This window comes from Erinaceus europaeus, chromosome 3, assembly GCF_950295315.1.
Source record: "Erinaceus europaeus chromosome 3, mEriEur2.1, whole genome shotgun sequence".
Lineage (NCBI taxonomy): Eukaryota > Metazoa > Chordata > Mammalia > Eulipotyphla > Erinaceidae > Erinaceus > Erinaceus europaeus.
Window position 1 is genome coordinate 21,565,499 of NC_080164.1, and position 15,244 is coordinate 21,580,742.

Sequence of the window (15,244 nt, forward strand, 5' to 3'; positions counted from 1 at the left end):
AAATTAAAAAAATTTAAGTAAAAATATGAATCGATAAATAATTTGGACAAAATAAAACAGCTGTTGGGGTGCAGGGGCAGGTGGTGGTACATCTGGCTGAGCACACACACCACCATGAACAAGGACATGGGTTCAAGTCACTGGTCCCCACCTGCTGAGGGGAGCTTAGTAAGGAAGTAGTGCTGTCAGTCTCTGTCTCTCTCTTTCCATATCTATCTATATATCTACCTTTCTATCTACCTTCCCTTTCTTCTCTCAATTTCCCTCTGTCTCTATCCAAAATAAGTAAATAAATAAACAAATAAATATCTAATAGGGAAAAAGGAAAATTTAAGATACCTGGTGGTGGTGTACCTGGTCGTGTGCACATGACAGCACACAAAGGCCTGGGCTCAGGCCCTCAGTCCCCACCTGAAGCTTCACAGAGAGTGAAACAGTGCAGCAAGTATCTCTCTGTCCCTCTCTATCTCCCCATCCTCTCTCAACTTCTCTGTCTTTATGAATATTATTTATAAATAATGAAAAAAACAATTATTTCGAGGGCTAAGAAGGTAGCTCAGTGAGTAAAGCATATGTCTCACCACGCTTGAGGCCCTAAGTTTGACCCTTGGCACAACAAGAGAGAGTATGGATGATTGAGCAGCCTCTCTCTCTCCCTTTCTCTTTCTCTCTCTCTCTCTCTCTCTCTCTCTCTCTCCCTCCCTCCCTCCCTCCCTTTCCCCCTCTCTCTTTTGCATGAAAATATAAGGTAAAAATATTGACCTAGAAGGGGAGAGGGAGACTTAGCATGACAACATGTACATGAAACCTTGGGTTCAATCAGGACATTAAGAAAACACCTTCAGGGGGCCTGGGTGGTGGCGCACGTGGTTGAGCACACGTGTTACCATATCAAGGACCCAGGTTCAAGCCTCTAGTTCCCACCTGCAGAGGAAAGCTTTGCAAGCAGTGAAGCAGTGCTGAGGGTCTCTCTCTGTCTTTCTCTCCCTATTTTTCCCTTCCCTCTCAACTTCTGTCTATATTCAATAAATAAATTAAATGTTTTAATTTTTTAATTATCTTTATTTATTTATTTATTGGATAGAGACAGCCAGAAATCAAGAGGAAAGGTGGTGATAGAAATGGGAAGACTACCATGGGAGAGGGTGGGTTATGGGGATTGGGTGGTGGGAATTGTGTGGAGTTGTACCCCTCCTACCTTATGCTTTTGTTCACTAATCCTTTCTTAAATTAAAAATTTAAATAAAAATAAAAAAATAAAAAAAGAAATGGGAAGAGAGGGGATGGGGAGATAGCATGGTTATGCAAATGCCTTAAAAGCCTGAGGCTCTGAGATCTCAGGTTCAATCCCCAGCACCACCATAAGCCAGAACTGAGCAGTGTTCTGGTCTTTTTCTCTCAGTATCTTTCCCTCTGTATCTACTTTTTCTCATTAAAATAAAATAAATTTAAAAAATCTTAATTTTAAAAAAAGAAAGAAATGGAAAGAGAGACAGAGACACCTGCAGCACTGCTTCACCTCTTACAAAGATTTCCCCTTGCAGGTGGGGACCAGGAGCTCGAACCCAGGTCCCAGCACATTGTCACATGTGCACTCAACCAGGTGCGCCACCAACTGGCCCTACAAAAATGTTTTTTGTATTAAAAAAAATAGTGTGGTTGCTGCGACTCCCCCCAGCAAACTGAAGACCTCCCAAGTGTGTTCTCTCCCTTGGGGTGAATTCTCAGGCTGAGACTGAGTGGATGGGATAGCATGGTCTCATAATAGTGCAAAAAGATTGCACTGCAGTGGCTCAGTCTAGAGGTTCCCTGGTTAAGAACACGTGCTGTGGTGACCAAGAGGCTCCAGAGCCCACCAGAAAACCAGATAACACCCCAGGCCTTCCCCTTGAGACAGAACCTTCAGATTTGAGAGATAAGAAATGAAACTACTGCCAGAACTGGGTCCTTATTTCTGGAAGAGTCAGCTTCCTGCAGGCCCAGTGCTCCCTGGAGGAAGAGGCATTCAGAGAGCTCATGCCAGGGAGCCCTGGGCTATACTGGTCATCTGTGGTGGGTCCTCACAGCCTCTGAGCCTGTGCCTCTGAGCCAGTCAATTCCTGCAATGAAAAGAAAAATAGATCACTTTCCTGCCATGGAGACAGCTGAGCCAGTAGAGTGCAGGACTTGCAAGCCTGGGCTCCCAGGTTCCAACTCTGGCGCCATTTGTGCTAGAGTGAGTGACATTTGGTGTGTTTCCTTCTGTCATACAAAATAACAAATAAGGGGACCAGGAGGTGGCTTACTTTCACTATGCATGTGGACCTGTGATTCCCTGGCCACCAGATGAAAGAGCCTACAGTAGGGAAGCTTTGTGAGCAGTCATGTAGTGTTTCTCCTTCTTTTTGTGTTTTGGTCTCTGTCTATATCCCTCTATGTCTCTCATCCTCTATTTAAAAAAATAGTCAGGGGGGAGTTGGGCAGTAGCGCAGCAGGTTAAGTGCACATGGTGCAAAGCACAAGGACTCGCATAAGGACCCTGGTTCAAGCCCATGGCTCCCCACCTGCAGGGGAGTCACTTCACAGGCAGTAAAGCAGGTCTGCAGGAGTCTATCTTTTTCTCCCCGTCTCTGTCTTCTCCTCCTCTCTCCATTTCTTTCTGTCCTATCTAACAACGATGACATCAAGAACAACAATAACTTAAAAAACAATAAAAAAACAAGGGCAACAAAAGGGAAAATAAATAAATAAATAAAAATAGTCACAGGGCTAGGTGGTGGCACACCTGGTTAAGTGCACACATCACAGTGTGCAAGGTCATCATTCAAGCCCCTAGTCCCCACTTGCAAGGGGAAAGCTTCACAAGGGGTGAAGCAGGTCTGCAGGTGTCTATCTCTCTTGCCCCTCCTTCCCTCTCAATTTCTCTCTGTCCTAACCAATAAAATAAATAATTTTTTAAAAAAACCCACCTGAAGCTCTGGAGTCATGCAGACACTGAGTCCCAGCAATAATCCTGGTGGCAAAATAAATTAAAATACAAATCCATTAAAAATCATTTTTCCTGTTCAGGAGATAGCTCACCCAGCAGAACAGCTGTCTTATTGAGTGCAAGGTCATAGGTTCAAGTCCCAGCACCACATGGGAGCACCATGGACAGCATAGGACACAAGGGGTCTCCATCAACAGTGGACCAGTGCTATAATGTCTCTCATCTCTCTGTATATCTCTTTCTCTCTTTTTTTCTTCCCTCCCTCTCACTTTTTAAAATAAAGGGAAAACTGACCCAAGAGGCCAGTCATCAGTAGTATGGAACATGTACATGGTCCAGAGTTCATTCCCCAGTGCTTACAAAAAAAAGAAGGTGGGCTGGGAAGACAGCATAATGATTATACAATTTGCTTTCATGCCTAAGGCTTTGAGGTCCCAGGTTCAGTCCCCAGCACCACCATCAGAAAGAGCTGAGCAGTGTTCAAAATAAAATGCTTTTCAGTCACTGAATCCCAGTGCAGGGAAGGTTGATGTCTACCAGGCACTTGAGCTTAGCTCTTTGTCGCTCAGGACAGCCAGGAAGCTTCTCAAAAAACAGGGTTTCATGGGGACTTGATGGATTCCTGGAATGTGGAGGGAACTTGAACCTGTGTGGGAATGTGTAACCCATCCTCCCCACCATATGTGTCCTGAGCAGAGGAATTGAGAAACTGAGCTATAAAAAGGCAAGAAAACAGAAAACCTGGGGAAGGGGCGACAGCAGGGATGTCACCCACAGTCCCCTCAGGGGCCTCCAAGGACCTCTTAGTCAGGTCCCCCCTTCCCTGCCTCCTGTCTCCTAGGTACCAGCCAGACCAGAATAGTTAATAGTCATGAGTGGCCTGGCAACTGTCATTTTCCCTGTCTTGATCATTATCAGTGTCTTTGGTGTTGCCAATTTCCACCCCCCCCCCCTTCATTACCTCTATCTTGGGATCGTGGTGTTCTGGGAATCGAGGTTGGAGGAGGAAATGGGGGTGAGGAAGCCTGTGAATGAATAAATCACACAAGCCAATTCTGCTCCCCAGAAATGAATGAAGCAGTTTGCCTGGGGCTATCAGGGGTGTCTAGGTTGGGTATGTGAACAGATCTTGGGAACTTGGTAGAAAGGACAGAAGGGGGGGCCAGCAGTGGTGCACCCAGGTGAGCACACATGTTACCATGGGCAAGGACTGAGGTTCAAACACCCGGCTCCCCACCTGCGGGAAGCAAGCTTTGTGAGCATTGAAGCAGTGTTGCAGGTATCTCTCCGTCTCTGCCTCCCTCTTCCCTCTCCATTTCACTCTGTCTCTACCCTTAAATAAGTAAACACTTTTTAATTATATAAAAAGAGAAAGAAAAGGAAGAGGAAGAAAAGGAGAAAGAGGCAGAGGAGGAGGAAGAAGAGGAGGAGAAGCAGAAGAACTTTCTCTTAGGCAAGATCTCACCACCTCTTCCCAGGCTGAGATGAAGCCCTCGCCTTCCTCATCACCATCACACACTGATCTGCACTGTTCCCATTCTCTCAGAAACATCGGTTAGCGCATTCCTCACAGACACATAGACACACAATCTACACCTACTTCCATTGCAAGAAACAGGTGCCAGGGCTGAGTTTGCAAGAGGTTGAACCCTGATTCCAGGTCTTAGCGCAGGGTCTGGACTTCTGTTCTGCTGGATTCCCAAGATCGTTTCTGGGGTACCCAGACTATTCCCTCGAGTGAGGATCCTGGGCAGACCCCAGAAACTGTGTCATGCTGAGAAGCAGACACAGCAAATTCAAGGAATAGGGAAACAGTGGTAAGAACACCTCAACTCTGTGGAAAAAAACACAGAGAAGACACAGCCAGAGAAGCCAGCCAGGGGCCAGGAGGTGACTTCCGTTAAAGTCACCAGAACTGCCAGCCTCAGTGTGGCAGGGACATTACAGGGAACAGCAGAGCACAGATGGCTAGAAGCCCAGTGGGCACTGGGTGCTCTCCCACAAGGAACGTTCTGGAAGTGGGGTGGGAAGAATATGCACTAAAGGGATGGAAAAGGTCCAGAAACAGGTGCGGAAGGACTCTGGGGGAGGGAAGGAAGGACAAGAGGGAAAGCTGGCCTGGGGAGAGGATAGAGAAGAGAGTTGGGGCCACATAGAAAGCCAAGGGCCAGACATCTGTGTCCCACTGTGGCCTCTTGGGTCCTGGTGGCTCAATGCCACCCTGAAGGTCTCAAGCAGGTCTGCTCTGGAGGCCAAGGCAAATTAAGGGCTGATCCTCCCCATCCCCAGGAGTCCTACAAAGATGAGACAGACCATCTCATCATCTTATCCGCCTCCTGGGCAGCAGAGTCTACCCTGTTGGGTACCTCCTTGGCCCTCTAGAAGGTCCCCGGGGTCCCTTCTGCATCCCCTCCCAGAGTGGAAGCCCCCTTTCTGACCTTTGCCTTGGTCTTCTGGGAAGCAGTGAGGTGCTGGGCCACATTAGCAGATGGAATGTGGGTGCCTGTGCCTGCCCTCCACATGTTCTCCTAATGTGGTGGTTGAGGGGCGCTCTCCTACTCCACAATTGGCTCCAGGAAGCATTTTGGGGGTGGGGGCCTGCTTGGGAGCACTTCTGTTTATTTAGGGGGCACTGGGTGGTATCTTGGGTCCCTGAGAGGGCTCTCAAGCAAGTGGACCTAGGGGGAGCTGTTCTATGCACCCCCAAGCTTGCTCTGTGGTAATGGAGAGGGGTGTTACTTATTTATTTATTTATTTAAGATTCTGATAGTATTTTTTTTAATTGCCACCACGGTCATCACTGGGGCTCAGCATAATGACTCCACCTCTCCTGGTAGCCATTATCCCCATCCCTTTTCTTTTTATGGTAGTAGTGGAGAAAGAAAGAGAGACACCTACAGCACTGCTTCTCCGCCAACCTTAAAGCTTTCCTTACTCAGGTGGAGGTGGAGGCTTGAACCCAGGTCTTTGAGCATGTTAATGTGCAGCTATAATGTGTGTGTCACCCTCTGGCCCTATATTCTTTACGTTTTTTCCCCTTTTGTTGCCCTTGTCTTTTTATTGTTGTTGTAGTTATTATTGTTGTTGTTATTGATGTCGTCATTGTTAGAAAGTTCAGAGAGAAATGGAGAGAGGAGGGGAAAACAGAGAGGGGGAGAGAAAGACAGACACCTGCAGACCTGCTTCACCGCCTGTGAAGGGACTCCCCTGCAGGTGGGGAGCCGGGGGCTTGAACCGGGATCCTTACGACAGCCCTTGCGCTTTGTGCCGCGTGTGCTTAACCTATTCTTTACTTTTAAAGCAGTTGCAGAGAAATGAGCCTACAGCCTCACATATATGCATAATGCCACCACGGAGTGGCCTCTTTGACTCAATCTTTCTTTTGTTTTTGTTGTGGCACAATATGATTTATTTTTATGTATTGAATATCAATCCTTGTCAGATTATGATATTAAATATCTTTTCCAAATTTACTTTTTGTCCTTGTGGAGTTTTCTTTCGATGTGCAGATTTTCAATTTGATGTAGCCCCATGTAATTAATCTTATTTCAGCTTCGATTGCCCATGAGGTTGAGTCTATAAATACATCTATGTTGGTAAGGTCCCCAAGTGTTTCACTGATGCTTTCTTCTGTGCATTTTACAGTTCCTGATCTAATACATTGATACACTGATCCATTTTTTTGTTTGTTAATTATGGTGTATAGTGTTAAGCAATAGTCTAATTTTATTTTAAAGTGACTGTTCTGTTTTCCCAGCATCATTTGTTGAAGAGGCCTTTTCTTGGGGCTCATTTTTCTGGGGCAGGGAGAGAGAGAGAGAGAGAGAGAGAGAGAGGTGAAAGAAAGAGGAGACACCAAAGTGCTGAAACTTCCCTCGGTACTGCATGTGCATTACCAGGTATACCTGATTCACTCACAGGGTGAAACAAGTGTCCTCCCAGGTGGCCTCTCTGGCCCAACAGAGGCACAGCCTCAGCCATATGGAGAAAGAAAAACGGTCTAGGGGGGCTGAGCAATGACACATCCAGTTAAGTGCACATAGTACTGAGGGCACAGAACCGAGCAAGGATCCAGTTCGAGCCCTCAGCTCCCCACCTGCAAGGGAGATGCTTCACAAACGGTGAAGAGGGTCTGAAGATGTCTATCTTCCTCTCTCCCTCTCTATCTCCCCCTCCCCTCTCAATTTCTCTCTGTCTCTGTCTTATCCAATAAAATGGAAAAATAATAGCTGTCAAAATTAGTAGATTCCTAGAGTCAGCATCAATCCCAAGCGATAATCCTGGAGGTGAGAGAGAGAGAGAGAGAAAGAGGCTAGTAATGGAGTCTGCCTGGAACTAGTTCATGCAACTTCTGTTCACACTCTGTAGGCAAAAGAAGTCACCTGGGCCACATCTGACTTCAATGCAGTGAAGCCACCAGTCGTCTTCCATGGGGTTAAACTACGGAGTCACAATCAAATCCCAACTCCTAGCAATTAATTTCTTGCTGGTGTGATGTGATCCCCCAAAATAAATTTCTCCCTGGGGTGGTATCCTTCCACCTGAGGCCCTGAGGTCCAGGCTGAAGGAGTAGCCCCTGTGAGGGACGTTGCCACTGTCCCCACAGATGGAAAGAGAGCTTGTGGGTGGGTACAAGGGCTTGAGGCCAAAGCAAGGAACAGGCCTGTCCATGTTGGCAGAGGAAAATGCAGGGCACAATACAGAGAGCTGCCGAGAACTGCCCACATGACATGAGAAAGCAAAGTGTGAGTGACAAAATCATTTTCTCACACAGAGGGGTGACAGACTGGGGGCCAGTGACATGATCTGACATAGGAGTAGGACATAATCTGCCCCATCCAGTGGGGAAAATGGACTGGACATTAGTGAGTGTTGGTGATATTTGCATGGTGAATGGGAGTCAAACACAGAGGGCTGGCTGTCACCTGTACTCCTCAAGAGGGTATGTTATAGTCCACTGGGACTAAGGATTAGGACAGTGGCACAGAAAAACACTCACCCCCAGCCTAGCCTTGGACAACCTGTCATTTTCTTCACTGGATTCAATAATAAATGTATCTGATAAGTGTGTGTGTGTGTGTGTGTGTGTGTGCGCGCGCGCACGCGTGTGCGTGTGCGTGTGTGTGTGTGTGTATGTCTAGGGTCTTGACATGAGCAATTGATTGTTCCACTTTTCCATGAAGATAATAAGACAGAGACACGGAGAGGGAGGGAGAGATCTAACAACACCTCCTGTGTATTTTGGGGACTCTAACCTGGATCACCGACACAGCACAGCATGCTAAAGAGCCTGAGAATAGCAGAGAGTTGGAAGAAAACGGGAGACAAGAGGAGGAGCAATTCTCTCTGTCCCTCTCTCAGCCTCTCTGTTACTCTCTGAGAAAGAAAGCAGTGAAAAAATTTAAAACAAAGGGGCCAGGTGGTAGTGCACCTGATTAAGCTTACACATTACAGTGTTCAAGGACCCTGGTCCCCACTTACAAGGGAAAAGCTTCACGAGTGGTGAAGCAAGGCTACAGTGTCTCTCTGCCTCTCTTCCTCTCATTCTCCCCCTCTCCTTTCAATGTCTCTCTGTCTCTATCCAATAATAAATAAATTTTTAAAAAATTAAAACAATCCACTAGGAGCAGGAGGTAAAACAGAATTGAAGGGAATAGAGGCAGAAACCTTCACAAGAGAACATCCAGTCAGAGAGGCACAGAGAGGGTGGGTCACAGGCACCAAGGGCAGCTGACTTTGCAGGGAACACCTGTTCCTGGATGCTGGTACTCACGTGGGGGACCTCACAGCAGAAGGTAAGCCGGACTGACCTCTCGTGTTAACTCTAGTGGCTAACAACAGGAAGAGACCAGGGGACCATTTAGTTGAAAACAATACAATATATTGTACAGAAGGCAGGATTTAAGTAGCATAAGGGAACAAGGGACATTTTACACATGTGACAATAATTATGTGTTTTTAAAGGTTAGAACCCTCATGGTGAAGGAGCTAAAGAACGAAGAGATTTGATAGGGGTAGAGGAGAGTTCAGAGATGATTAGTGGCTATTGGGTAAGAGAGTTGATTAATTGAAGGTATTTAGAAAAACATGTTAATTATACCAGCAAGGGAGAGGCAGACAGAGAAAATCCTTAAGGCAGAATATTGACATATGGAGTATATGTGATCAAGCAACGAGGAAATGGAGAGTGGGCCCTACTATTATTCTACTGACAGGGTAGGATGATGGAGTATAGTTTGTATGTGATCAAAGATGGTGAACTTGTAGTGAACTTTAAGCAGGCAACCATTTTGGTTTGTAACAAGGGAATGAGTTAAGTGTTAGAGGGCGTAGATTTTTGTGATGCTTGGGAGACTGACAAGAGGAAACAGAGTCAGGAAAGCTTTTCCCTCCATGTTCAACCCCTGAAAGGGAGAGGCTGACAAGTGGGGTGTCTTTTCAGACCTCCATTTTTATGATGGGAGTTCCCCTATTCTCTTACCATGCTTTCACAATTATCCCACACCTGGACACAGAAGAGGAGGACAGCTGGGTGGAGATGTCACTGGGGGCCAGGACATGGTTATAGGAAGGGAGGGACAGAATTTCTGCACAGTGTGCTGTTTACTTTAACTTTTTTTTGAAATTACTGAGAAGCAAGGCTCTTAGCTGAGAGGTGCCTGGAATGGGACAAGTAGAGATAGGAGTGTGTGTGTGTGTGTGTGTGTGTGTGTGTGTGTGTGTGTGTGTGTGTGTGTGTTGGTGGGGAGTGCATAGGAACCCTGCCCAGGGAGAGTAAAAGGAATCAGCACATTCAGTGGTAAGTTGGAAAGCAGGAGCTGAGTGAGATGAGGCATGCTAGCACTGGGAAGACACACTATCTTCCCCGGTCATGGGGCATGTTGTATTTGCCCAGAAACTTCCAGCTGTGGACAGAGAACAGCCAGTTCTCTGATGCGGCTTAAATAGCACTGAGTTGCAAAGGGCAAGCAGAGTAGAAGGTCAGAGGCTAAGGAGTTGAGTACATCTGTCAAGAATGGTTAGTAATCATGAGATGTGGACTTCATCCTTGAGCGTAGGATTTGGTGCAATTTCTAGTGCTTACCTTGTAATAGAGCCATTTCTTTTCACTCCAAATATTTCAGAAAGCACAGAATTTAAAGTGACAGGTCAATGGGTGTTGGCAAAAGAGTGTGCTCACTTTATCCCCACCATTTCTCATTCTAGAAAGTTCTTTTAATGTCCCTTTCCAGTCATTCCTAGCTTCTACCTTCCAAGTGTGGCAACCACAGTTCTAATTCCTAGCACTCTCCATTAGCTTTGTCTGTTATAGAACATCACAAAAGTGGAACCAGACGTCCAATATTCTTTTGTGATCTTTCACTGACGTGTTTTTGAGATTTATCCATTCTGCTATGTGCTGTAGCAATCCACTGTTTACTGACAAAAGATAATGCCACAGTTTTTCCATCTTTCTATTAATGAATATTTTTGGCTTTACCAGTTTCTAGTTATCATTAATCTAACTCCTATGAGCATTACCATATAAATCTTTAGTGTGAACTAGTTTCCAGTCTCTTGAGGAAGTAGCCAGCATGAGGATTCTGGGTAATAGAATGTGTATAAGTTTAACTTCCTAAGAAACTAGTAGTTTCTCAATGTGGGTACAATATTTTATATCCTCATTTCCAATATATAAAAGTTTTAGCTAATCCACCTTTTATTCAATATTTCATATTGATTGGCCTCTTTAATTTTAACCTTTGAGTAGGTTCTTTTTCCAAAATTATTATGAATTATTCAATAGTGGTTTAAAAAGCTGTAAGATAGTAAGGATGTAGTTCCACACCATCAGCAACTTGTTTCCCCACCCCCTGCCACCTGCCAACCTCCAATAACAGCCTCCATAGTTCCCCCAAGGTTTTAGAGATTGGTTGACTACATTTTTTTTCAAGTTTGTGTGTTTCAACTCTCTATATTCCACATGAGTGAAACCATCCAGTAGTTGTTCTTCATTTTCTTAGTTACTTCACTAAGCACAGTCACCTCCACTTCACTCATTTCATCTGGTAGGACTCAATAGTAGCTTTTTTTTTTGCCTCCAGGGTTATTGCTGGGGCTCGGAGCCAAATCCACTTCTCCTGGAGGCCATTTTTCCCCCTTTTGTTGTGCTTGTTTTATCATTGTTGTGGTCATTGTTATTATTATTATTGTTATTGATGCAGTTGTTGTTGGATAGGACAGAGAGTAATGGAGAGAGGAGGGGAAGACAGAGAGGGGGAGAGAAAGATAGACACCTGCAGGCCTACTTCACCGCTTAGGAAGAGACCCCCCCCTGCTGGTAGGAATTTGGGGGCTGGAACCAGGATCCTTATGCTGGTCTTTGTGCTTTGTGCCATGTGCACTTAACCCACTTCACTACTGACAGTCCCCAATAGCATACTTTTTAATTGATGAGCAGTTTAAGTAGGTTCTAAATAATGTCTAGTTGTGATCTTGTTTTTACTTCCTTGATGACTAATGATGTTGAACATCTTTTCACATACTTTCTTGTGTGAAATGTGTCTTAAATTTAGGTTATTGTCCTCATTATTACAGCACTGTGGATATTTTATCTATAATCTGATATTACATACTGAAGTATACTAAATTATGTGTGCATATCTAATATGTATTTCAGATATGTGGTTTTCTTAATTATTTTCTTTAGAGAGAGAGAGAGGGAGGGAGGGATCCAGGAAGTAGCTTAGTTGGTTAAGAGCACATGGCTCTGTTACCGGGCATTTCTATCAGGAACAACAAAGTAGACCCCTTCGTGGGCCCCCATAGGACCTTATCCTCAACTTGGATCAACAATGGTAGAGAATATTCCATCCTCTGATGGGAGAATGGACAACATACTCTATGCTACACCTGAGGAAGATGGGTCGATATTGGGGCAGCATGGAATGTTCCTACTCATAACCAGAGAATGTGAGCTCAGATCTAGAGTAATGCAGAGGTCACACAGGCTCCTAAGCTAAGTACTGGCCCCAGATCACATCAAATCTATGGGGTTTATAGTCAACAATATTTATACCCTTTCCCATATTAGGAAGCTACTCTCTTCCCTGATCCAGCTTTCTGGTCCTTTTTCCAGCCATGACATTATCTCCCCAGACAATAACTTGGATCCACCTGCATATCAGATTTCAGGCTCAGGGGCAAAAAGAAAAAGGAAAAAAAAAAAAAGTATAGCCACAGGCCCTTTGGAATTTAACTAAAATATGCCTACTAGCTATCTACAAAATGGAGGACCCCCCAACTCTTCGTCTGCACTATTCCAGCCTTTAGGTCCATGATTGGTCAACAATGTGTTTGGCTTTGTATGTTAACTCTCTTGTCAACCACCAGGTTCCAGATGCTAGCATGATGCCAACCAGACTTCCCTAGACAGACAACCCCACCAATGTGTCCTGAAGCTCCACTTCCCCAGAGCCCTTCCCCACTAGGGAAAGAAAGAGACAGGCTGGGAGTATGGATTGATGAGTCAACGCCCATGTTCAGCGGGGAAGCAATTACAGAAACCAGACCTTCCACCTTCTGCATCCCACAATGACCTTGGGTCCAGACTCCCAGAGGGATAAAGAATAGGAAAGCTATCAGGGGAGGGGATGGGATACTAAGTTCTGGTGGTGGGAATTATGTGAAGTTGTACCCCTCTTATCCTATGGTTTTGTCAATGTTTCCTTTTTATAAATAAAATTTTTTTTTTAAAAAGAGCACATGGCTCAAAACTCAAGAACTGGCACAAGGGTCCCGGTTCCAGTCCCCAGCTCCCCACCTGCAGGAGAGTCGATTCACAAGTGGTGAAGCAGGTCTGCAAGTGTCTATCTTTCTCTCCTCCTCTCTGTCTTCCCATACTCTCTAGATATCTCTCTGTCCTATCCAACAATGACAGCAATAACAACAATAATAGCAACAACTACGACAATCAATAGGGCAACAAAAAAGAAAAAAATGGCCTCCAGGAGCAGTGGATTCATAGTGAAGACACTGAGCCCCAGTAATAACACTGGAGGAAATAAAATAAAATAAAATAAAATAAAATAAAATAAAATAAAAAGAGAGAGAGAAAAAAAGAAAGAGAAAAAAGGGATCTGGGCAGAATTTGCACCCAGTTTAGCAAGCATATTACCATGTGCAAGGACTGGGGTTCAAGTCCCCACTCCCCAACTGCAGGGGCCAAGCTTGACAAGTGGTGAAGCAGTGCTGCAGATGTCTCTCTTTCTTTCTTCCTCTCTATCTCCCCCTCCCCTGTCAATGTCTCTCTGTCCTATCAAATATAATAAAAAGGGGGGAAAGAAAAAAAAGTGGCTAATGGGAGTGATGAATTTGTAGGGCTGATGAAGTTCCAGCAATAACCCAGGTGGCATGAAAAAGGAAGGAGAGAGAGAGATAAAGAGAGAGAGATATGTTAATGAGATTTACTGATGAGAAAGTGAGAGAATCAGAGCATCATCCTGGCACATGCAATGCCAGAGTACAAACTCACACTTTATCCACTGCACCACCTCCCAGGCCACTACTCATTTTCTTATTGTTATATTTTGATAAGTTCTTTCAATTTATTATAATCCAATTTATAATTATATGGTTAATGATTTTTCTCCTATTTAAGGAAAACCAGTGGTTCTCTGAGTAATAAAAATACCCTGATTTTTTTCACAGAAGCTTTTGAGGGTTAGCTTTCTTGTTTCTGTATATGATCTACATCAAAATACTTTTGTGTATGGTTTGAGGTAGGGGTGAGATTTATTTTTCTGCACAGTGGTCTGACAATTTCAGCACCATTGGTTAAAATACTGTTCATAACCTATTGAATGCCTTTGACACCTACTTAATGATCAATTCACCCTACATATGTAGTTCTATTTATAACCTCTGGTTTTTATTTTCCATTTGTCTATCTCATACCCATTACACATTATCTTAATCATTGTAGTGTAAGTTTTGACAGTGGAAAGAAAAATTTTGTTTTTTCTTTTTATGTAAGTGTTAAAATCAACATGTCAATTTAAACCCAAGAAAACCTATTGGGGTTTTCATTTTGTTTGTTTTGGGTAGAGACAGAGTGAAATTGGAGGGAATGAGGATATAGAGAGGGAGAGAGAGAAAGACACCTGTAGCATTGCTTCACAACTTGTGAAGCACTCTCCCTGCAGGTGGGGACCAAGGACTTGAACCTGGACCCTTGTGTACTGTAACATGTACCATTCAGTCAAGTGTACCACCACCCAGCCCCTCTACTGAGATTTTATTGTGGACTATATTTCTGTATTACAGATTGGGGTACTTAGTATGATAGCAATACTGAGCCTTCTAGACCCTTCTTCGGGTCTTCATTTGTTGTTCACAATGCTAAGGAATCCTCACTGCAGAGGACTAGGCCATTTGGAGTTAAATTTATTCCAAAATATTTTATACACTTGATATATATTCTACTGCTTTCACATTTTTATTTTCCAGTATCTCATTGTTAGTCTACAGGAATCGTATTGATTTTATTTACATGAGTTTTTTGTTGTTGTTTGTTTGTGTGTTCATTTATTTTGTTTGCCAAAACACTGCTCAGCTCTGGCTTGTAATGATGCAGGGGGTTGAACCTGGGACTTTGGAGCCTCAAGCATGAGTGTCTCTTTGCATAACCATTATGCTCTCTATCCCCACCACTGATTTTTTTAAATTATTTTTATTGCCACCTGGGTTCTCTCTGGAGCTTGGTGCATGCACAATGAATCTACCACTCCCAGAAGCCATTTTTCTTTCTTTTGTTTTAGTAGATATGACAGAGAGAAATTGAGAAGGGAAGGAGAGAGAAAGACAGAGAGAGAAAGAGAGAACTCTGCAGCACTGCTCCACTGCTCATGAGGCTTCCCCTTTGCAGGTCAAGAGCAGGGGCTCAAACTTGGGTCCTTTCCTTGCACATGACAACATTAGTGCTCAACTGGGTAAGCCACTGCCAGCAGACCCCCCCCCATTTATTTTTACACAATGACCCCACATTGGTAAGTTCACTTAGTCTATTATTTTCACTTATCTGAAAATAAAAGGCTATCATTATTCACATTCATTATTGATTCCTTTTATTTATCTTTTTTTAAAATGGTGCCATGTTGTGTGGGTTATTTACAGAAAAATACTGAGTGTTAAGTAATGAAAGAAGACATCCCAGTCTTATCCTGCTCTTAGGAAGAGTAATTTTTATATCTGTCTTATTTCTCCCACTGAACAGTAAACCCTTCAGAGCTGAGATGA